Here is a 22,860-nt window from a genome sequence, read left to right as displayed (position 1 = left end):
AAAGTTTGACGTTAATTGCCTGTATAGGTCTTTGACAGGCAGATGTAGCTGCTTCATAGGTTTCCATAGAATTTCACTGATTGTGCTTGCTGATAGCACAGAACTAAACTTCGAGCATTAGAATGCTCTGTCTATCGCCAGATACCTCCTAATCTCTTGTCGAATGCGACTGCCTCTCTCATTAACGTATTTTTCTTCTGTATTTTATCTCGTATCAACCCTAATAACGTGTCATAAGATGCAGAACTCGTCGGAAAAAAATATATGAAATCTTTCGGGTTAGTGATTCTGATTTCAATCAGTAAATTAATATGTGGCCAGAGGCACCTGTTTTCAGTCAATCTCGGCTCGCATTTCCTCTTTTTCGTTATTTTCTGTTGCTTGCAAGCTATAGCTAATATAATTGCAGCATTCGCTTTATTTTGGGTCTTCGACAGCTTAACTTTGAAATGTCGCGTTGTCAACTGTGAACTTTTGCCGGAGTTGTTAGCGAGAGGTCGCTTCACTTCAATATATTTAGGTTTGACAAACTAGTAGTGTCAATAAATATTGAACGTGTGCAGGACAAATGGCAGAACAACGTTACATTGAAACTGTGTCATGTGAACACTTTGTCGGCGATTTTTTTGCATGTACAGAGGTTTCCGCAGATATATGCATTCATAATGTTGCGTTTAGACGCGGCCGTGGTTTAGACCGGTACTCAGGTGTGCTCCGGAACTTTTACGCTAATAAGGTTCCTTAGATGTAGTTTTATCTTTCGTATGAAGTCTTTGTAGTAGCATATCTTTTGTTTACATTAATAGCGTCATGATATTGTTGTATTCTACGGTGAGCTTGGAGGAGACGGAAGCGATGTGAAATATTGAGCAGTCCTAAAGCTACACATTTGTAAGTATTAAACTGCATAATATAGAGTTTTTCCTTTCTTGTGCTCTACTGGTTTAGAAAATTCTAATGGACGCAGGTTTTATTCGTAGAGTTTTTATACGACAATATCAACAAACGACGATATATACGAAATTACCTGATTATTTGCTCACTGTTAGATAATTAGCAGTCGTTTCTTTATTAATCGAATAAAATTATATCCCGTTATGTTTGTAGTGAAACATGGCGTAAAAGTTATTAAAATAAAGAAAGTGCCTTCTAATGAAGATTGCGCTTGCGCTATGTTAATGTGAAATGGTATTTGCTCTACTGTTTGTTGGTGTGAGGACATCATCGTACAAAAGTGTTTCTTCCGTTGTGTAGTAGCCTATGCGATTGGTGACATTGCGGCAGAATGTCCGTTGACAGTATTTCGTACATTCTGAAAGAAAATGTACGCATGTTTAATATCTTATGTAAGAAATGTTGTGGAAAATACTTATAAACCTGTACGTTATGTTCATATTTAGCCGTTGGCCAAGTCTCCCTTTGTTTGTAATTTTCACATAGCTGCTGTCGCGTCTAAATATACAAAAATTGTATACATTTATGTTTGGTGACATGCGCCTGTAACGATTCCGTATTTAAACAGACACCGTTAAATAAACTATTTCTTATATTAGACAACCGAGTAAATGAACTACGTTGTTAATCAGCAAATATCCAGTATTTTGTTATAACTATCATCTCTTCCAGATTACTTATCAGGCATGCTCTTCGTACTCAAAATATAAAAATTATGATTTGACAGCTTTTATTTTTTGTTTGGAACGTGCTTCAGTGATTCAGTTATTTGTGAATACACTTAACTCTATCTTCTTGTCTTCATGTATGTTTAATGTTCATGCCCTTGATAGTGTATAAAACAGGGTGAAATTTGAATTTCTTATTTTGTTTTATCAGGTGTGCAGAAGGGGGACATGATCCAATTTCACCACTATGCTGGAATGTGTGGAATGTAATTGAAGACTTGCATAGAAGGTGGGATTTCAGCACATTAGTTTTTATTATAAATTTACACAATTTTTCTTTTTATTTTTCAATATTTTGATGTATTTCGTTTATTTTTAGAAGTGCATGAAATAAAGATCCAGTTAATCTTATTTTATGTGTTTCATATTGTTGAGTCAGTATATTTGGCAACCCATGGTTTCATTAACCATTGTTTAATCACCAAGTGCCCTTACCTTTTCCTTTTGATATTTCGTTAAAACATTGGAGTGCAGATTACACAAATTGGTCAGAAAAATGCAGAGTTATCTCATATTTGTTGCAGCACATCAAGTGGCAGCAATCTGGTATACTGTTATTACAATGGGCTGTGTGTGATGAAATATCAAACCATGCCACAATAATAGCTGCCCTGAGCAAACTCAGTCTATAAGGTGGGGACCATTTTGGGAAATCATATGATTAAGTTGTTTTGATTCCATCAAACAGGACACCTTGACAGACACATGTGGTGGCAAGATATAAATTAATGGGTATAGAGATGGTCATCAAATTATCTTTGTACCACACATGCAGTTTGAAAAGAATCCCTGCAAGGTGGCTCATTGTGGTAATTGAGTCAATAAATTGAATGACATTGACCAAAGTTGTCTAGTGTTCACTCACTGCCAGTTTAACTAATAGATGACACTGTGTTTTATGGGTTTAACGGTCTGTCAATAAATGATTTCAAACTTAGTTGCTCATAACATTGCAGCAACCGTCAACATCGTGTGGCATTCTTGCTTTGGCACTCTCTGCCGTTTACCAGTTTGTGTTATCTAAAGTTGGCAGTGACAAAAAGATCAATAAAAATGTTGTCTCATTCTGCTAAAAGCTGCTTTATTGCCTGTTTTATTTGTTGAAACTAGTTTCAATTGTAAAATGTTAATTTTGCAGTGAAACTTACAAAGCAGAATCTTTGCTGTCGGAAAATGTAAAAATCTCAGCTTTTTTCTGGTGAATAGGTGTCGTGCCACATGTACATATTGCCTGTGTCTCAAAATTACTGCTCCCATCTGAAATTACTACTGCCAAATGAAAATAGAATCTGGCCAGTTGCAGTAATCCTAGAGTTTGGATCAACTGTCCAGTGCTCACCTGGTAGTTGTAATGTTGAATACAGCAATGTTGTTAACACGGAAGAAGCCTGTACAAGTAACATGATTTTACCTGTATAAGAATAAGATTTTCATATTTTTTGGAGAAAAGAACTTCACCTTGTAAACTTTGTTGAATGAAGGTAATTGTGCAAGGGAAACTGGTTTCCACAAATAGGCCTACAGCACATGTACATCAGCTTTTGATGGGACACATTGTTTTCTGTAAATACAATGAATGTGTGGCACGCTGAAAAAAAAAAAAAGTTATACCAATTGACATCATTCGATTTGCTTCTGTTCTGTGATTCTCATCAGCTGCCTTCCTGAGAGTCATAATATTGTGAGTGTTGTTGATCGTGCCAGCACTTACCATTTACAAATTAACTGTATTCTGTATGCGGTTAAATTTAGGATAGATAAGTTTCAGTGTTCGCAGAACACTGCTCTGTAGTCTTAATAATGTCTTAAGCCATTACCTTAGTTCAAGAAGTCCTATATCTGGGTAAGGTGTCATATCCATGAATATTCCATTATCATGGGTGTCCATCGACCTTTGAAAAACAGTTCTAGTGGAGAACAAATCATAAACAACTTGAATTTAATTGAGAATAACTGATCTGCATACAGAGCTTACAAGTCACTGTGTGATTTGTAGTGTGTCATACTAAGTTAGCATTTGATCATTAAAACTAAATAACCTTGCTATTTAGGTTTCCTATTAATACTTCATTTATGAAGTGTTTTTTATTGCATTTTTGTCTAAAAGCGCTTATTAGGTGGAATATGGATACATATGATTTTGGTTCCAGCTAGAAATAATTTCCAATTAAAGACTTTTTCCGATGTCTATGCAGTTTATTATCTGTTGCTGTTGGACCTAGAGATATTACAATATTGCCATGCAGTGCCTTGCATTAACCTCTAGCTTTGGATTACTGATTCAGAAATAAGCACAAATTTTATTTAATTTTCATTCTCAATATTATCATTGGGTGGAGAATTAAGTAGCATTCTTTTCACTTATAGGTTCGTAATGGTCCTTTCCCTTTAGAAATTAGTAAATATTCTGTTTTGAATTCACTTTGTGAAAGAAATAAGAGAGTGAGTCAAATGAAAACCTTAAATATTTTTAAAATATTTTTTATTGTGCAGAAGTGGTACAGAGCTGTTTCACTTTTCAACATAATCTCCCCCACACTCAGTGCAAGTCCTCCAGCGCTTACAAAGTGCATAAATTCCTTTAGAAAAAAATTCTTTTGGTAGTCCACGCAACCACTCATGCACCGAGTGTCGTACCTCTTCATCAGAATGGAACTTCTTTTCTCCCATTGCGTCTTTGAGTGTTCCAAACACATGGAAGTCACTTGCGGCAAGGTCTGGTGAGTATGGTGGATGAGGGAGACACTCATAATGTAGGTCTGTGTTTGTTGCAACTGTTCTGCGGGCAATGTGGGGCCTTGCTTTGTCATGTTGCAAAAGGACACCTGCTGACAGCAATCCATGTCGCTTTGATTTGATTGCTGGGCGCAGATGATTTTTTAGGAGATCTGTGTATGATGCACTGGTGACAGTAGTCCCTCTAGGCATGTAATGCTCCAAAAGACACCTTTTTCGTTCCAAAAGAGAGTCAGCATAACTTTCCCTGCTGATGATTCTGTTCGAAACTACTTTGGTTTTGGTGATGAGGAATGGCGCCTATTCCTTGTTCGCTCTCTTCGTTTCGGGTTAGTGGAACTGAGCCCAGGTTTCGTCCCCAGTAATGATTCTGGCAAGGAAGCCATCACCTTCTCGTTCAAAACGCCAAAGTAGTTCTTGACAAGCATCAACACGTTGTTCTCTCATTTTAGGAGTCAGCTGCTGTGTCACCCATCTTGCAGACACTTTGTGGAACTGGAGCACATCGTGCACAATGTGGTGTGCTGACCCATGACTAATGTGTAAACATGCTGCAGTGTCATTCAGTGTCATTCGGCAGTTTTCCTTCACTATGGCTTCAACTGCTGCAATATTCTGTGAAGTCACAACTGACCTGGACGAGGAGCATCTTCCACTGAAGTCACACCATTTGCGAACATTCGTAGACTTGCTGCAGTGACAAACATGCATCACTGTACTGAACCTTCATTCGTCGATGAATTTCAATAGGTTTCGCACCTTCACTACGCAAAAGGTGGCTTGACTCTTTCTATTGAAACCACTGTTGACTTCCCATTGTAGGAGATTTCCGTCGTATGCGTGTTTCGGCGCAAAACTTCGTAAGATCCCGAATACAGTTGTTGCAGTTGTGGATTGATGATTTCTGATCTCAACATAATGTGAGTACAACTGCATGAAAGTTGGTTGATGTCCATACCTAGTGCCTGGAATTGTGCCTAGACGCGACACTTGTCGTAACTGTGCTATGAACGTGGGTGATAACTGCACTATGAACGTAGGTGATGTATCAAATTCTCCTGTTGTAAGACTCCTGTCTTCAATGAAGTCTGCAGGGACATAGATTTTCTGGTCGTACAACATTTCTGCAGTAGAAATGCCTAAGTTGGGCTTGTAAGCAGTGCGGAAACCAAGTAATACCAAAGGCAGAACCTGTGTCCATTTATACTCATGACACATAAGAGCTGTTTTTTAAGTCTGATGATGCCATCTTTCAACCATACTGTTACTCTTGGGATGATAACTGATAGTTTTGTGGTGGTTCAGTCCACACAGCTTGGCTGACTGTTGAAATAAAGTTGACTCAAACTGTCCCCCTTTATCCATGGTTACATGTACAGGACATCCAAAATGCGCTATCCACACACCCATGAAGGTCTTTGCTGTCATTTCTGCTGAAATGTCCGCTATAGGAATGGCTTCTGCCTAACGGGTTTATCGATCAATTGCCGTAAGAAGGTAGCGGAAACTATCTGAGGGCGGTAATGGCCCCACCAAGTCAAGATGGACATGAGCAAATCTTTCACACCTGTCAGGAAAAATCCCTAACGGAGGATGGGCTTCTTTGGCAGGCCTCGCTGTTTGAAGACAAATGTTACGGGTTTATGGTCTGTGAAAACGATGAAGTCTTCGGCATCTACTGACGTTCTGAAATATTTGATTGCCTCAAAAACCGCCAGCAACTCACGATCATATGCACGCCAATTTCTTTGCTGCACATTTAATTTTTTGGAAAAAAATGCCAAAGGCTGCCACACAAAAGTAACATTGTTGCAGGACTGCACCTATGGCTGCCTGACTTGCATCGACAACAATTGCCAAGGGTGCGGTCGGATCAGGGTGTGCTAGAAGCGTTGCATGAACTACACTTTGTTTCACTGCCTCGAATGAGTGTTGCATTTCCATAGACCACTGAATTCTGCACTTACCTTTAGCGTTGGTACCTGTGAGTGCTGCAATCAATGGCTCCTGTTTCTCCGCTGTCCCTGGTAAGTGCCGCCTATAGAAATTTATCATTCCTAGAAATCTTGGCAATTCTTGGTATGTGGTCGGGGGCTGTAGTTTTAGAAAATACTAGAATGTCGTCAATGTAAGTGATACAAAAATGCAGGCCACACAAAAACTCGTCGATAAACCTTTGGGCTGCATTTTTAAGTCCAAAAGGCATATACATGTGTACAAAAAGGCCAAACGGGGTAGTTACAGGTGTCTTTGGGACATCTTCTGCCGCCACTGGAATTTGCATATAAGCTCTCACACAATCCACTACACTGAACACTTGTGATTCCGCTAGCAAATTGTTAAACACCTGTAAATATGGATCTGGGTACTTATCTGGTATTGTCCTTGCATTTAGTGCCCGGAAATCGACACAAGGTCTTCTCCATGTTTTATCTTGCTTGGGAACTAAATGCAATGGCAAAGCCCAGATGGACGGATCATGTTTTCCGTCAACAATTTCTCAAATTCTTGTTTTGCTATTGCTAGGTGGTCATTTCTGTGGCTGTGCAGACACTGGTGGACGCCGTGCAGACACTGGTGGATGCGGTGTGGTTTTGATGAAATGTTGTGTGTTATGTTTCGTTCCAAGTCTTTCTTCTCGTATTGTGGTGTAACAATCTCGGGAAAGTGTAGAAACAGCTGTGTAAACTCATTTCTGATGAATGCTTTTCGCACTTGTTTCATGGGATAAGGTGCCTGGGTGCCTCTTGTACTGCAAGCAGAAGTATTGTCAATTAGACAGCCAATTCTGACATCAGGCAGCAAGCTTAAATTCTCGAGGAAGTCTGCTCCTATTATTGGTTCTGCTACATCAGCTACAATAAACTGCCACTGATATCTCTTCCCCAGCCCGAAATCTAACGGCATAGTTATTTCACCAAATGTCTTAATCAGCAAAAGGACCGTACGAATGCTAATACTCGTAACATTTTTTGGCATCGAAACAGACATCAGATGGATGAAATGTGTCCCGACTATTCTCCCAATGCCATCACAAGGCAGTTTACATTGGCTTGTTCAAAAAAAAATCCATTTGGCAGTGATGCAAAAATCCTTTTCGTGCAGGCGTAAATTGATGAAATTTTTGAAAGTTTTATATTGAGCAGCTGAATCATCACTAAAGTAGTAAATGTTCTTAATCAGCAACGGTAGTATGACAGAACAGTTGCTGACCGTACGAATGCTAATACTCGTAACATTTTTTGGCATCGAAACAGACATCAGATGGATTAAATGTGTCCCGACTGTTCTCCCAATGGAATCCTTGCACAGTATCCTGAACAGCCAATGAATAATTCTCAGCAAAATCTATCAATGCAATTAATTCATTTTCTGCAAGATTTCTTTTTAGCTGCTTGAAGATATAAACTTTGGTGTTCTGACACAAAGTGATGGCTTCTTTAACTGGTAATTTTCAAAATCAATGCCTCCATGAAATCTTCAACAGCTCTCTGGCAAGTCTCCAATGTGTCTATTCCAGCATGGACCCATTACTTGTAGTCCATTGTTTTGTCAGGGTCATAATCTTTAAAAGAGTCTTCAAGAAAAGTTTCTAGTCACATTTTTCCTGGACATTCCTCACAATGCTGGAGCATACAATTTTTTGATTCCAAACTGCATACAGTTTTTTTCATCAAATCCTTGTAGTCACCTTTAATGGATCGTGTTGAAGCCAACATTAATTTGACGTTTTGATGAATTGCACGTACACATAATGAATGTGATCCAGAAGCATCGGCAGTACTACATCATATTGGCCTGAGCTCACAAAATTTCATTTCCATGTTGCTTACAATAAGCAATGAACATTTCTTTAAGGTTACAAAGGAGCCGGCATTTCTCCTTTTGAATCTTTCCCCGTTTATTCTTACTGCTACACAATCCTTTTTGGCTGGGCGTAAACAAGAAAACTCGACATCTTCAAAGAGGACATTTTGTTTTATTTCATCAGTGAGCTTTTTCCCCTTTTCGGTTTTCAGGTGTGCCAAAATCCCATCTTCCATCTTTAGTTTCCTAGTCTTCTTCACCATCTTAGTTGAAACAGCAAATTCTTTAGCAATTTTTTCAGTAGAGCAGCTATTTGGGGCCAGAGTCAAAATTTGAACTTCTATTATTTGAAGCCTGAAGTTGATTGAAGTCGTTCAGTTAAGATGTCCATTCCTTTACATTTATGGCACTCTTCCATTTGTATCTGAGCATTAACTACTTGGCTCACACCAGCAGCTGTGGCAATTACCTTAGTAATGCTGCCTTTGCCTTTCAGACCTTTGCACTTTATGTATCCCATTGAATCCCTTTTGCTGATCCATTGAAGCTTCTTTAGTAGTGATTCTCCAAGTGATGATAATGAAGTGTCAGCAGTAAAGCAAGCATCAACAACATCCATGTCTTCATTGGATGGTGACGCTTGCTTATCCTAGTGGGATGATTCTTTTTGGGCATTTCTTGCCTACATTTGGTACAAATCTTCTGACCAGGTTTAAAAACTTCATTAGTCAGTAACTTAAACCTATCAGACATTGCAGTGTTTACTGATGTTCAAGCCTTCTTGGTTATATGTTTTTCTTTGCCAAATTGGCTGCAGAAATTCTGCAGGAATTGAAATTTTGTCATCTACAAGGCATTTTGGTATGAACAAATTGGGGCATCTTCAGTAAAACCAAGCCCAGACCTACACTGAAGAAGCTCCTTGTCAATTGGTGACATTTCCTTAACTGATTGTAGTTCTCTTTTGCCATGATAGAATGCAGATGACTTCGGACAATATTCAGTGTTGTTTTTGTATAACATATACAGATTAGATTACCAAAACATATTGTTTTAATGCTTACCTTCAGCTGCAACAATGATTACTGATTATTCAAACACTCAATACTCAACACTAAGATTGTTCAGTATCAACATTAAAGGTTACACCACACAAAAGACTGACACTGTGAAAATTGCCAATAATGAAAGCAGCAACTGAAAGTGGTGATTCAGCAATGTATATCACTGCTGTGAGGACACAGCCTTAAAAAACGATTGCTGCTTTTAAATACCAATGGAAACCGAGTGACAATGCATTGTAAGGTTAAAACCTTCTAAAGCAACATAGCATTCCACTATAATCTTCTAGATTTTATAATCTTCAGGGCACTTTCTGAGGTTTTATTACATTTATATTCTACACTGTAAAATAATGTAAAAACACTTCTTATAAGCATAGTTACTTTCCTTAAACCACAGGAAAATCTTATACCATTAACAGACGCTACAATTACACATTTTTTGATTTAAAACTTCAAATTGTGTTAATTTTTGTATTTATCAGTAATCCATTTTCCCTACTTTCATTAGGTATTTTCACTTATCAATATGCAAGATCCAGAAATTAAACAATATAGCTTTGAAAGCGTAAAGGATGCTCCATCGAGCTGTGGCAAGAAAAAAAGGATTGAAGAAGACACAGTTGAGATATTGCCCACAAAAAACTCCAAAATTTGCAAGTAGAAAATTTTGGCCAACTTTTGCAAATGCGTATCTTTTCACCTGGGCATCCAATGCAAAATAAATTTGATTTATATATAGACATCATAGGTAGTAACAGCCATCTGGAGTTTTGGCATGATTGGCTGAAACGAAAAGTAGCAGTGGTTGGTCAAACCATGGCTCTCAGTATAGCACAACGAATTTGTAGTCACTTCAGAGGTTTGTATCTACATTTAGGTATGGCTAAATCCCTAACTTTTGCCGCGGTGTGATTCAGCATAAAAAGTTGTTTATGTATATTAAAGCAAATGACAAAATGTTTGTTAGAACTTTTTTTTTTTTAAATGCCTAGCAAAGTAGGCACATTTGCGTCTTCGTACATGATGTGGAGGTCAGTAGACTCTTTTTAAAATCCCCTAAGAAATCAACCACTGAAGATACTGGTCAGAAATTTGGTATATAACCATCGCAGACCACGTAGAACCTTCGTACCAAATTTCATTAGATTTGGACATGGCCGAGTGGAGACACTTTTTAATATTGGTCCCTTTGACGTGGAATGACCCTTTGACAACTGCTGCAACTTGTCCTGTATACCTGTATGATACTTCTGCTATGTCGCTGCGGCCATCTTTGTTCACGCTGCTGTATAATGTTGTGGAAGTTCTGTGACTGGAGGTAGCGGAAGTGAAATTGTTTCCTGTACTCGGTCAGCCATCTCTGCCAGCTTATCTAAATTCGATTCCGTGCATGAGTGTACGATGGTGTGCACTGATACAGGTAGGTGACTTGTCTACAGCACTCGCAGCATTGAGTCTAGTATTTCCGTATCCGCTGCGAGGCTTCGGAGAAATTGCGAAGGTGTCTTGTCTCCCATCTCTTCATGATGCAATAAATGTAGGATTTGTTGCTCAACCGACTTGGAAACCTGTTGGATTAATGCTGACTTCAGGTGTTGGTAACTGTTTTCAGATGATGGGCTGACAATTATATCTTCCACTATAGATGCGTAGTTTTGGTCCAACTGGCTTACCACATAGGCGAACTTTGTTTTTCTCGTTTGTTATTCCACTATACAGGAAATTTGCTTCTGCCTGTGCGAACCAAATTTTCGGGTTCTATGGCCAAAACGGTGGTAAATGGAGCCACCTGTGAGATTAAACTTGTTTCTGATTCGCCGCTGTTACGAAACGGCACAGATGAATTTTCAATTGGAGTTGCTTGAACTCCGCTGCTTTCATCTTCCTGCCATCCAATTTCGATACGTGATCGAGTCCCTTCCTTTCTTGTGGTCACTTTTTCTTGTGAGCTAATTTTTGTGTTCGTAGTATCGGAGTCACCACTGAAGTTACTAATATATATTGCTGAAATAACGCAGAACTTCTTGAGAGGGTTTCCTGACTTTTATTGTTTGACTGCATCCACAAAACCCAATCAGATTAGCAGTCACACAAAAACTCACAAAATAATTCCAGAAAATAACACAAAGTAGTCAAATACAAAACTAAGACTACAGTAATCAAGGAACCAAAGGGGTTCCTTGCGCAGTCAAACTCCGCTGCTTTGGAACGTCTCTGCTTTTAGTACAACCACTGTGCTCCATGTCTTCACTGCCGAATTGGTGGCCATCAAATGAGTCCTTAGGCACACCCGTTCTTGCACCAGGAAGGTGCTTCTACTCTGCAGTGACCCCCTAACCACCTTTCAGGCTATAAACCAGTACTGCCTTTGTCACCTGTTAGTCACAGCTGTCCAGGACCTTCTTTATGGCTTACTACGGGGAGTCAAATGAAAACCTTAAATATTTTTTAAATATTATTTATTGTTCAGAAGTGGTACAGAGCTGTATCACTTCTCAACATAATCTCCCCCATGCTCAATGCAAGTCCTCCAGTGCTTACAAAGTGCATAAATTCCTTTAGAAAAAAATTGTTTTGGTAGCCTGTGCAACCACTCATGCACCATGTGGTGTACCTCTTCATCAGAACTGAACTTCTTTCCTCCCATTGCGTCTTTGAGTGGTATGGAAATCACTTGGGGCAAGGTCTGGTTAGTATGGTGGATGAGGAAGACACTCAAAATGCAGGTCTGTGGTTGTTGCAACTGTTGTACGGGCAGTGTGGGGCCTTGCATTGTCATGCTGGAAAAGGACATCTACTGACAGCAATCCACATCACTTTGATTTATTTGCAGGCCGCAGATGATTTTTTATATCTGTGTATGATGCAGTGGTGACAGTGGTCCCTCTAGGCATGTAATGCCCCAAAAGGACGCCTTTTTCATCCCAAAAGAGATACAGCATAACCTTCCCTGCTGTTGGTTCTGTTCGAAACTTCTTTGATTTTGGTGATGAGGAATGGTCCCATTCCTTGCTCACTCTCTTCATTTCTGGTTGGTGGAAGTGAACCCAGGTTTCATCCCCAGTAATGATTCTTGCAAGGAAGCCATCACCTTCTCGTTCAAAGTGCCGGAGAAGTTCTACACAAGCATCAACACGTCGTTCTCTCATTTCAGGAGTCAGCTGCCAAGTCATCCATCTTGGAGACACTTTGTGAAACTGGAGCACATCATGCATGATGTGGTGTGCTGACCCATGACTAATCTGTAAACATGCTGCAACGTCATTCAGTGTCACTTGGCAGTTTTCCTTCACTATGGCTTCAACTGCTGCAATGTTCTGTGGAGTCACAACTTGTTGTGCCTGACCTGGACGAGGAGCATCTTCCACTGAAGTCACACCATTTGTGAACTTCCTACTCCATTCGTAGACTTGCTGCTGTGACAAACATGCATCACCGTACTTAACTTTCATTCGTCGATGAATTTCAATAGGTTTCACACCTTAACTATGCAAAAACGGAATAACAGAACACTGTTCTTCACTGGTGCAAGCCGCAAGTGGGGTGGCCATCTTTGTACTGATACTGTGACGGTATGTGTGCATCTGCACTATGCTGCCACCTACAGGCCATTCTGCACGCTGTTTGTAGCACGCTTACCAACTCACATGATAACAGCACGAAATTTCGATTTGTTATCACAAATTTAAGGTTTTCGTTTGACTCACCCTTGTACATCAAACTGTACTGTACATCTTTGTTGTGACCCCTTTATGTGTTGGGATCTCAGGGAATGAACGTGCCCACTGCTTGGCAAAGTTGACTACGAGGATGCCGAATTTGGAAATGGGGGTCCCACAACTGGACCTTCAGTCGACTGTATGCCAACAAATATTGAATGTTTGGAACCCGGAATGGTCCGCCCTGCATTTTCCAAACAAACTAAGGGCAATAAAGGAGATCACAATCATGTGACAGTGTTCCCCTCTCACTTGTGACATGAAATCCACTGTCCTTTGTTGGCTACGCATTGGCCACACTTGGTTGACCCACAGACAAATTCTCCGACCTGAGAACCCTCCTTACTGCTGATGTGGTACCCACTTTACATTGGCCGACATCCTACTAGACTGCCCAGATTTGGCTGCCTTGCAGTGATAGCTTAACCTTCCTGACAAACAACGTCTGGTGCTAATGGGTGACAGCAAAGCGACAGGACCTGATTTTATATTTCACCTGCAAAGGTGGTTTCTGCTCTCCTCTATGAGGAGGAGCACCTCGTCTACTCTGGCTCAGGGGACTCACTCAGCCCGTGCTCGGCAATCTGGCCTGGTCTGGCCCCTACCTTTCCCAGCATTTTATCCTAAATTTTCTTTTACTTTTGCCATTTTTAATGTTTTGTCTTTCCTAAAATTTTATCATGTTGTCTATGCTACTCATTTTCTTGGGGTACCGGTCGGTAGGGTAGTGCTGGTGCGATGCAGAGGGTGCGTCCCCCGCCACATACCATACTGAGGTGACCGCCTTCATTTTTTCTCTGTCTTACTGTATCTTGGTTACAGTTGAGCTTCCCATGATTTGCTTTTTGTATCCTTGCTCAGAGGATTATTTCTGGTTCGATACATATGAGATGAAGGGACTGATGACCTTGCAGTTTTGTCCCCTTAACTGCAACAACCAACCAACCAAGCAGTCTGTCACACTTCCCTGGGAACTCCTGCCAATACCCTTGTTTCTGATGAACACTTGCCATCGAGGACAACATACAGGTCTCCATTACCTACAAAGTCTTTGAATCAGTCAGATATCTCGGAACCTATTCCATATGCTTGTACCTTCGTTAGCAGTCTTCATTCAAAGCGGGTTCTTGAAACTTTGTTAATTGACTTCGTTGGGATAGACGTAAACTATCTTCAAGAGTCTTCCAGTTCACTTCCGTGTGTATCTCTGTAACACTTTCCCATGGATCAGACAAACTTGTGACCATTCTTGCTGCCGTACTCTGTATACGTTCAATACAGCCTGTTCGCCCTGTCTGGTATGGGTCCCACGCACTTGAGTAATATTCTAGAACCGGTCACACCAGTGATTTGTAAACAGTCTCTTTTGCAGACTGATTGCATTTATCCAGTATTCTACCAATAAACTGAATTCCACCACCTGATCTACCCACGACTGAGCCTATGTGGTCATTCCATTTCATATCCCATCAAAGTGCTACACCCAGGTATTTGTATGGGTTGGCTGATTCCAACTGTGACTCATTGATATTATAGTCACAGTACACTTAGTTTTTTCATTTTGTGAAGTACACAGTTTTATTTTTCTGCAGATTTAAAGCAAGTTGCCAATCTTTGCACCACTTAAAAATTTATCGAGATCTGACTGAATATTTATGCAGTTTTTCCGGACAATATTTCATCATAGATAACTGCATCATCTGAATAAAGTCTGAAGCTATTTTTAATATTATCTGCAAGTTCATTACTATGCAACATAAACAGCAAGCGTTGCAGCACACTTCCGTGGGACACACCTGAAGTCACTTCTACATCTGACGATGACATACTGCTTCCCCCGACCTAAAGGTCCTCAGCCCAGTCACAAATTTCACTTGATATATATGATCATACTTTTGACAGTAAGGGTATGTATAGTACTAAATCAGATGCTATTTTTGGAAATAGGGAAATACTGCATCTACCTGACTGCCTTTGTCCAAAGCTTTCAGTATCTTACACGAGAAAAGTGCAAGTTGAGTTTCACATGAATAATGTTTCTGGAATTTATGCTGCTTGGCATTGAGGAGGTTATTCTGATCAAGATATCTCATTATGGTTGAGCTCAGAATATGTTGTAAGATTCTACAACAAATTAGTGTCGAGGATATTGAATGGTAGTTTCGTGGATTACTTCTACTACCCTTCTTGTAGACGGGTGTGACCTGTGCATTTTTCCAAGAAATGGGTATTCTTTTTTTCTTGTTTCAGGGCTCTATGATAGGTAATGGTTAGAAGGGGGTAACACATTTGCAAATTCATTATAGAATCTGATTGGGATTCCGTCGGGCCCTGGAGCTTTGCTTGATTCTAATGATTTCAGCTGTTTCTCAACACCACTGTCACTAACATTTATTTCATTTGTCTTTTCAATGCTACGAGGGTTAAATGGGGGCAATTATCCTGAGTTTCCTTTCACAAAGCAACATTTGAAAGTGGCGTTAAGCATTTCAGCTTTTGCTTTGCTACCCTTAATTTCAGTTCCTGTCACATTTGCTAGGGACTGGACACCAACTTTGGTGCCACTAATATATGACCAGAATTTCTTGGGGTTTTGTGAATTATATGACAGTATTCTGTTACGGTAGTCACTGAAGGGATCGTGCATTGCTCTTTTGACAGCCAAACATGTTCCCATTACTGACTGTTGTACCGGGTACATACACTATGTGTTCAAAACTATCCGAACACCTGGCTGAAAATGTCTTAAAAGTTCGTGGTGCCCGCCATTGGTCAGTGAGTTGCTGGAAGGTTTATTGGGGAATGGCAACCCATTCTTCACAGAGTGCTGCACTCGGAGAGGTATTAATGTCGTTTGGTGAGGCCTGGCACGAAGTCGGCGTTCCAAAACAACCCAAATGTGTTCTATAGGATTTAGGTCAGGACTCTGTGCAGGTCAGTCCATTACAGGGATGTTATTGTTGTGTAACCCCTCCACCACAGGCCATGCATTATGAACAGGTGCTCAATCGTGTTGAAAGATGCAATCGCCATCCCAGAATTGCTCTTCAACAATGGGAAGCGAGAAGGTGCTTGAAACATCAATGTAGGCCTGTGCTGTGGTAGTGCCAGGCAGAACAACAAGGGGTGCAAGCCCCCTACATGAAAAACACAACCATACCATAACACTACCGCTCTGAATTTTACTGTTGGCACTGCACATGCTGGCAGATGACATTCACTGGGCATTCGCCATACTCACACCCTGCCACCGAGCGAGGTGGCGCAGTGGTTAGACACTGGACTCGCATTCGGAAGGACGACGGTTCAATCCCGCGTCCGGCCATCCTGATTTGGGTTTTCCGTGATTTCCCTAAATCAATCCAGGCAAATGCCGGGATGGTTCCTCTGAAAGGGCATGGCCGACTTCCTTCCCCATCCTTCCCTAATCCGATGAGACCGATGACCACGCTGTCTGGTCTCCTTCCCCAAACCAACCAACCAACACCCTGCCATTTGATCACCACATTGTGTACTGTCATTCGTCACTCCACACAACCGTTTTCCCACTGTTCAGTTCAACGTTTATGCTCCTTACAGCAAGCGAGGCATTGTTTGGCATTTACCGCCTTCTGAGCAGCCACTCGACCATGAAATCCAAGTTTACTTACTTCCTGCCTAAACTATCATAGTGCTTGCAATGGATCCTGGTGCTGTTAGGAATTCCTGTGTGATTGTCTGGATGGCTGTCTGCCTATTACATGTTAAGACTCTCTTCAACTGTTGGCAGGCTCTGTCAGTCAGCAGACAAGATCGACCTTTACGCTTTTGTGCTGTACGTGTCCCTTCACGTTCCCACTTCACTATCGCATCAGAAACAGTGGACCTAGGATGTTTAGGAGTGTGGAAATCTCGCTTACAGACGTATAACGTATGAAAGTTTCACATTCCTCATTGAGATATGACACTACGAGTTTTGATGTGGATATCCTTCTAGAGGTTGGGTCTATTTGTTAGCATTAGAGCCAGTATATTTCTATCATGAGTGGATTTCTTGACTATCTGTTCTAGGTAGTTTTGAGAGAAAGCATGTAGTAATGTCTCACTCGATGTCTTTATCACACCCACTGCTAACAAAACTCTTAATTTTCCCATTTAATTGTTGAATGATTAAAGTCTCCACTGATGATTACTGTGTGATTGAGGAACTTAAGTACAAGTGAGCTGAGGTTTTCTCTACAGTTTTCAGTTGCATCATTATATGAGTCTCGTGGGCAATAGACAAATCCAATTATCATTTTATACTCACTCCTGATACTGAGTCGTGTCCAAACAATCTCACATTCAGCTTCAATTTCCGTCTCAGTGGATTTGAGTTCCTTGTCTAGAGCAAGAAATAAATCACCTCAACCATTTCCCAGTTGCCTATCCTTTTGATACACACTTTAATTTTCTCCAAAAATCACACTGCTGTCAGTTTCAGGTTTGAATCATTTTTCAGTATGTATTATTATGTGAGCTTCACTGCTTTTTAGGAGTGCTTGAAACTCTTTCACTTAGTGTTGAATACTTTGGCAGTTAACCATTAGGATTTGAATCCTCTCACTTGTGTGAGGTATGTCTTTCAATGTTACGCTGATACTTCTGGGTTTCCTAAAGCTATCATAATCTGGATTGGATGGAGTGTTGCCTAATCTAAAAAAACCGCACCCCACACTCACTCTGTTACCTGAGTAGTGGCCTCTGACAAGTAGAGTACACCTGACCCATTTAGGCGGACCTTATAGTTCTCAGTCCTGTAGCGTAAGTCCAGGAAGTTGCAGCCGAGCTTGTCACAAAACCTTCAAAGTCCCTGTTCAGTCCTTCCACTTGACTCGGAACCAAAGGGCCGTGATAAGTTCTGGGGGCAGTGCTGCAAGTTGTGAGCTTTGTTGAAACTCCATGCATAAGGCTGGTCTTCTCAATCTTCTCTGCCGGCCACTGGAATGACCTAAGTATCACCTTGGAACCCAGTTGAGAGGCATCATTTGTTCCAACATGCGCCACAGTGTCCAGTTGGTTGCAATCTGTTTTTTCAGTGCCTGCTGCAATAGCCTCTTCAACATGTTGAATGAGGCCCCCAGGCAAAATCACTGAATGCACCTGGTGGCCTTTCCTGTCCCTTGCTGCAGTTTCCCTAAGGGGAACCATCACAAGCCGTACATTTGTACTACTGACGATTAATAGGCCATACCCTTTTGGCATAGTCCATATCAGTTCAGTCAGGCTAGGAAAAAATCTTACCTTCATGGTCTCAGATGTTATTGAATTTAGCATATATTAAAATTCAGGAGTAAGTAAGAAACATGTATTTTTTTTTCTCCAAAAAAAAATTCAGCCCTCCAAAGACGACACTGCCCACACCATTTTGAAGATGCAAATTTTGGAAAAAATTTTAAAATGCTGTATCTTTGGAACAGTTTTAGATATTTTGTTGTTTTTTTATTTGAAAGATAATTGCTTTATGATTACAAGGAAATCCTCCATTGGTACTTAGATGTCAAAAGTTTTTACTATAGCGTTCTGAACTTTTTTATAATAATGGGAAATTTTTTTTCCAAAAATGCCAACCCATAAAATTTTGATTTTTTTCTGTTGATTAATACCATATAGTTGTACATTCCCTGAAAAGGAGAGCTTCACTTTTTGGTTGAACAGGTTTTATAAACAATTGAAATTTTTGCCGTACATAAAACCTGTTTTGTTGCCACATTATCACATAACAGGCTCATAAAAATCAAAACCTAACCTTATTTAACATAATTTTAGTTTTCAACCATTTTAAATGGTTCCAAAATGTATGTGAGAGGCCCAGAGACGTTAAACGCAAGCATTTAAGGTTAGGCTGTACGGTGATTGTTATTGACATTAAATGAAACCACAAGTTTACTGTTACGAATCACTGTTTATTTATCTCCATGATGTTTCAAAGGTTTAAACTTCCATCATTAGGTGGATTTACATTTGTTAGTATTACATTTGTGTGTGTGTTGTGTTACATAAGCATACCTTTTACCATAGACAACAAGATTGGACAGAAGTTACCCCACATCATCAGCACACGAAACCCATTTCATCACACAGGTGTGTACAAAATTGAATGTTTGGACTGCGACTGCTTCTACATAGGCCAGACAGGCAGGTCATTTGAGATTAGATTCAGACAACACATGGCAGCACTAAAAAACAAAAAAAAAAAAAAAAAAAAAACACATCAGCACTAGCCACCCACCTGCATGAAACAAAACACCATATTAACAACACAAGTATCAGCATCTTACACATCCAACCAAAAGGCAGAAAACTAGACATCCTTGAAACACGCCAGATATACAGCCACCAAGCCAAACAACCTAAATCCATCTTAAATGACAAAAATTATAATATTTACAATAGTATCCTCTCTGCATTCAGCAACTGCCTATGTCACTAAAATTTCAAACACACTCTCTCTCTCTCTCTCTCTCTCTCTCTCTCTCTCTCTCTCTCTCTCTCTCTCTCTCTCTCTCTCACACACACACACACACACAGCTGCAGCCGTGCATCCATCTAGCAGGGTTGAGCACGCTGTTGAGGCTGCCTAATCCTGGTACATGCGTTAATGGCTTTCCCCACAGGAGCACACAGATGCCCCTAAGGCGGCGCGCATAAACACATTCAGAGTATGAGGTAGAAGGACTGGTGACGTGCGTAAATACGGTAAGAGCACACAGGGAAAGGTACAAAGGTGCGTGTTAACACATCCAGAGCAGTTAAAGAGTAGTTATGTTACCATCACAGCCGCCAAGTGTACAAGAGATTGATCTCATTTACAGATATATCATCACACCAACAGCTTGTACCCCTTGTCAGCTTGAAACTATATGTACATCAACTACTGGCACAAATTGTAAATCCATCTGCACATTTTAAAGCAATAACCAGTATTACCCCAAGCTTTAGGCATTTATTACATGTAACAGATGACTCCTTGCCTTGTAAAGTTTGCTCTCATACAATCACTCTTTCCACCCTCCTTCTCACTTTCTCTTCCTCTCCCTCTGCCTGCAGCCTTTGAAACATGTCGTGGAGATAAACAGGTCCAAAGATTTAAAGGTTTCAATTTATACAGCTTCTGTGCACTCTGTTTTGTACTGAAATTAGCCAGTCAGTGAACTAAAAATGTGTTCCACTGTTTCGGTATCTTCCATTCATATAGAGTGATGGCTTCCTGTTGAACCAATAGTAACTGGAGCTCTTAACGATCTTCAAAACATTGTGAACAGGAAGTGAGCACTGATGGAGATGTTGCTGTCCTTCAGCTGGAAACCTGTATCCAGCAGCTGGTCCATATGATAGCATGAAGTTCACTACAATTTCATTTAACTTACAACTGGTGTCTATAATCTCTGCAATCCACCAGTCACAGTGGTAAACACACGCCACAAACATCCTCCTTGTCAGGTTGTGAATCTGAATGTTATCCTGCTGTTTCTGAGGTGTTGGCCGAACTTGCTATTTAAAGTCCAAAAATGTGTCTTCTGAATTCCTTTCACAGGAGTAGTTTGTTTGGACCATTCTTCATTTTTCTGCTCATGGAATTCTTTGATTTCATCTTTGGACAAAAGAATAAGGGCTGTGACTGTGGCAGTTTTTAAAATGACTGGGAGCACCATCAGAAATAATTATGATCTTCTCTGCCCCTGTTTGCAGTTCAAGAATTTTGCGCATCACTAGCAAAGCAAGTGCTGAGTCATGTCCTGTGTCATCACTTAGAACTGCAACACTTGTGGTCTTGTTTTGAAAATATGTCACTTCTGTAAAAATTGAAACCTGGTCATTACTCCAATGATACGCTTGTACTTCTTGTGGGAGAATAACAGATCAGTTCGCAGCAAAATCACAGTGAAGCACTAAACACAGTTCTTCAGCCTGTACACGCCCTTTCGCTTCTGCAATGTGTTGTTGCAATTTCTTCAGATGCTGGTGTGTTACTACTTTCACTGACCATTTACCAAGTTCATCAATGAAACTGGCAAAAGCAACAGTTTTCTTAATTAGTTTATTTTCCTCCCATGTCGCATATGTAATTTCTGCAGAGTTATCTGCTATGTCTTACAGGCCAAATGTCAGTAAAGACAGTCCTCCCTTTCCAGGGCAGTCACCACATTCATGAAACAAACAAATCTCTTGCTTTACGTCACAGACTACTAATGACTTAACACTCCCAACCAAGGTGTCATATGTCATATGCTCCACTAAGTTCTTCAAAGTTACCACACAGAGTTCAAAATTCGTACAGTATACACACTGACAGACATGTCTAGGTGGGTGTGGAACTATCCACTAAGGTCGTAGTGCATAAAATTTTGATCTTCCAATATGTGAAGTTGTATGGTTGCTGTTATAAATTGCAAAAGTTTCTCTAATACTGCGAGTCATGTACCTCTTCACTTCCACAACTTTTTGACCTTCAACTGTTAGAGTTGTAGTGCCTTTTTTGTTGGCACTCTGGCAAGAACAGTCCCAGTTATCTTCCAGATTAAATGACTGCACCATTTGAACTTGAGCTGCTTCTACAGGATGACCATAATAGGGATCTGGTCTTCCAAAGAGTCCTTTTACAGACCTCACATTTCTTGATTCATCTACCATGTACTTCGATACTGATTGAATGTGGTTCAAAATTGTTTTCTTTGTAAATGTCTCTGGAATAATAGAACTTCCACCTTTTCACTGAAGGATGCACAATATTCAACAGCTGAATTGATATTTGTGAAAAATTCCTGGCAAGAAATGAAAGTGCTTTGGTTCATTTCCTTCTGAAGATGGATTTTCTGCTTTGAAGAGTGTGGCCAGTTTTGCTGTAGTGTATTCATCCATAGCTTTAGTAATTTCTCTGTGATTTGTTGATGCAGAGACCTTATGCCTAGACTGCACTGACCACGGTTTCTTAACAGGATTAACACCTACCTCTGTAGCTGACTGATTCAGGGTATTCAATTTTTCCTCTATTGATGCAAAAGCTGCATCATCTGCACCATGGGAGGCTTCACCTTGTTCAGATACTATCATTGTTGTTACTCGTCTAAACATTTAGAACACAAAAAGTTGCCACTTTGAAACAGAGTCTTCAAATGAGAACAATTATTCCCAACCTGAACATAGTCCGTTTTTTTGTTTGTCTTATATGTCACTCTTTTATGGATATGCAAATAGTCAGCACACTTCACTTTCTCGTGGCCCCAGTCAGAAGACATTTCAAACAGTCCTTTTCACAGACCACACTGCAACTGTGTCAACTGGGAAATTCCTCACGAAAACACAACTCACTGGATGATCTCAGATTTCTTAGAAGCCTCTTCAGTATACAAAATGAGCACTGAACAACTACAATACAGAAACCTGCAATGAACAACCACGACAAAGAAGCTACAACAAAGAAATGTCTGCAACAAAGAAAGTGATCAGAAATAACTGCAACAAAGAAAGTGATCAGAAATAACTGCAACAAAGAAAGTGATCAGAAATAACTGCAACAAAGAAAGTGATCAGAAATAACTGCAACAAAGAAAGTGATCAGAAATAACTGCAACAAAGAAAGTGATCAGAAATAACTGCAACAAAGACAATAGAAATAAACATTGTAACAAAGTAATTAGTACGAAACAACTTCAGTGAAGACATACGAGGTTTGATTGGAAAGTTTTAGGAATGGATCCACTACTGCTTACTTGTCTGTCGGGCAGGTACACGGAGGATGGGGAGTGAGTTATTGCCTTGTCCGTGAACGCCCACTGGCAGGAAACTGCGTTTCCTTTATTCAGTTCGTTGTGGCAGCTGGTTGAGTGCAGG

This window comes from Schistocerca piceifrons, chromosome 10 (assembly GCF_021461385.2).
Source record: "Schistocerca piceifrons isolate TAMUIC-IGC-003096 chromosome 10, iqSchPice1.1, whole genome shotgun sequence".
Taxonomy (NCBI): Eukaryota; Metazoa; Arthropoda; class Insecta; order Orthoptera; family Acrididae; genus Schistocerca; species Schistocerca piceifrons.
This window is presented reverse-complemented; position numbering follows the sequence as displayed.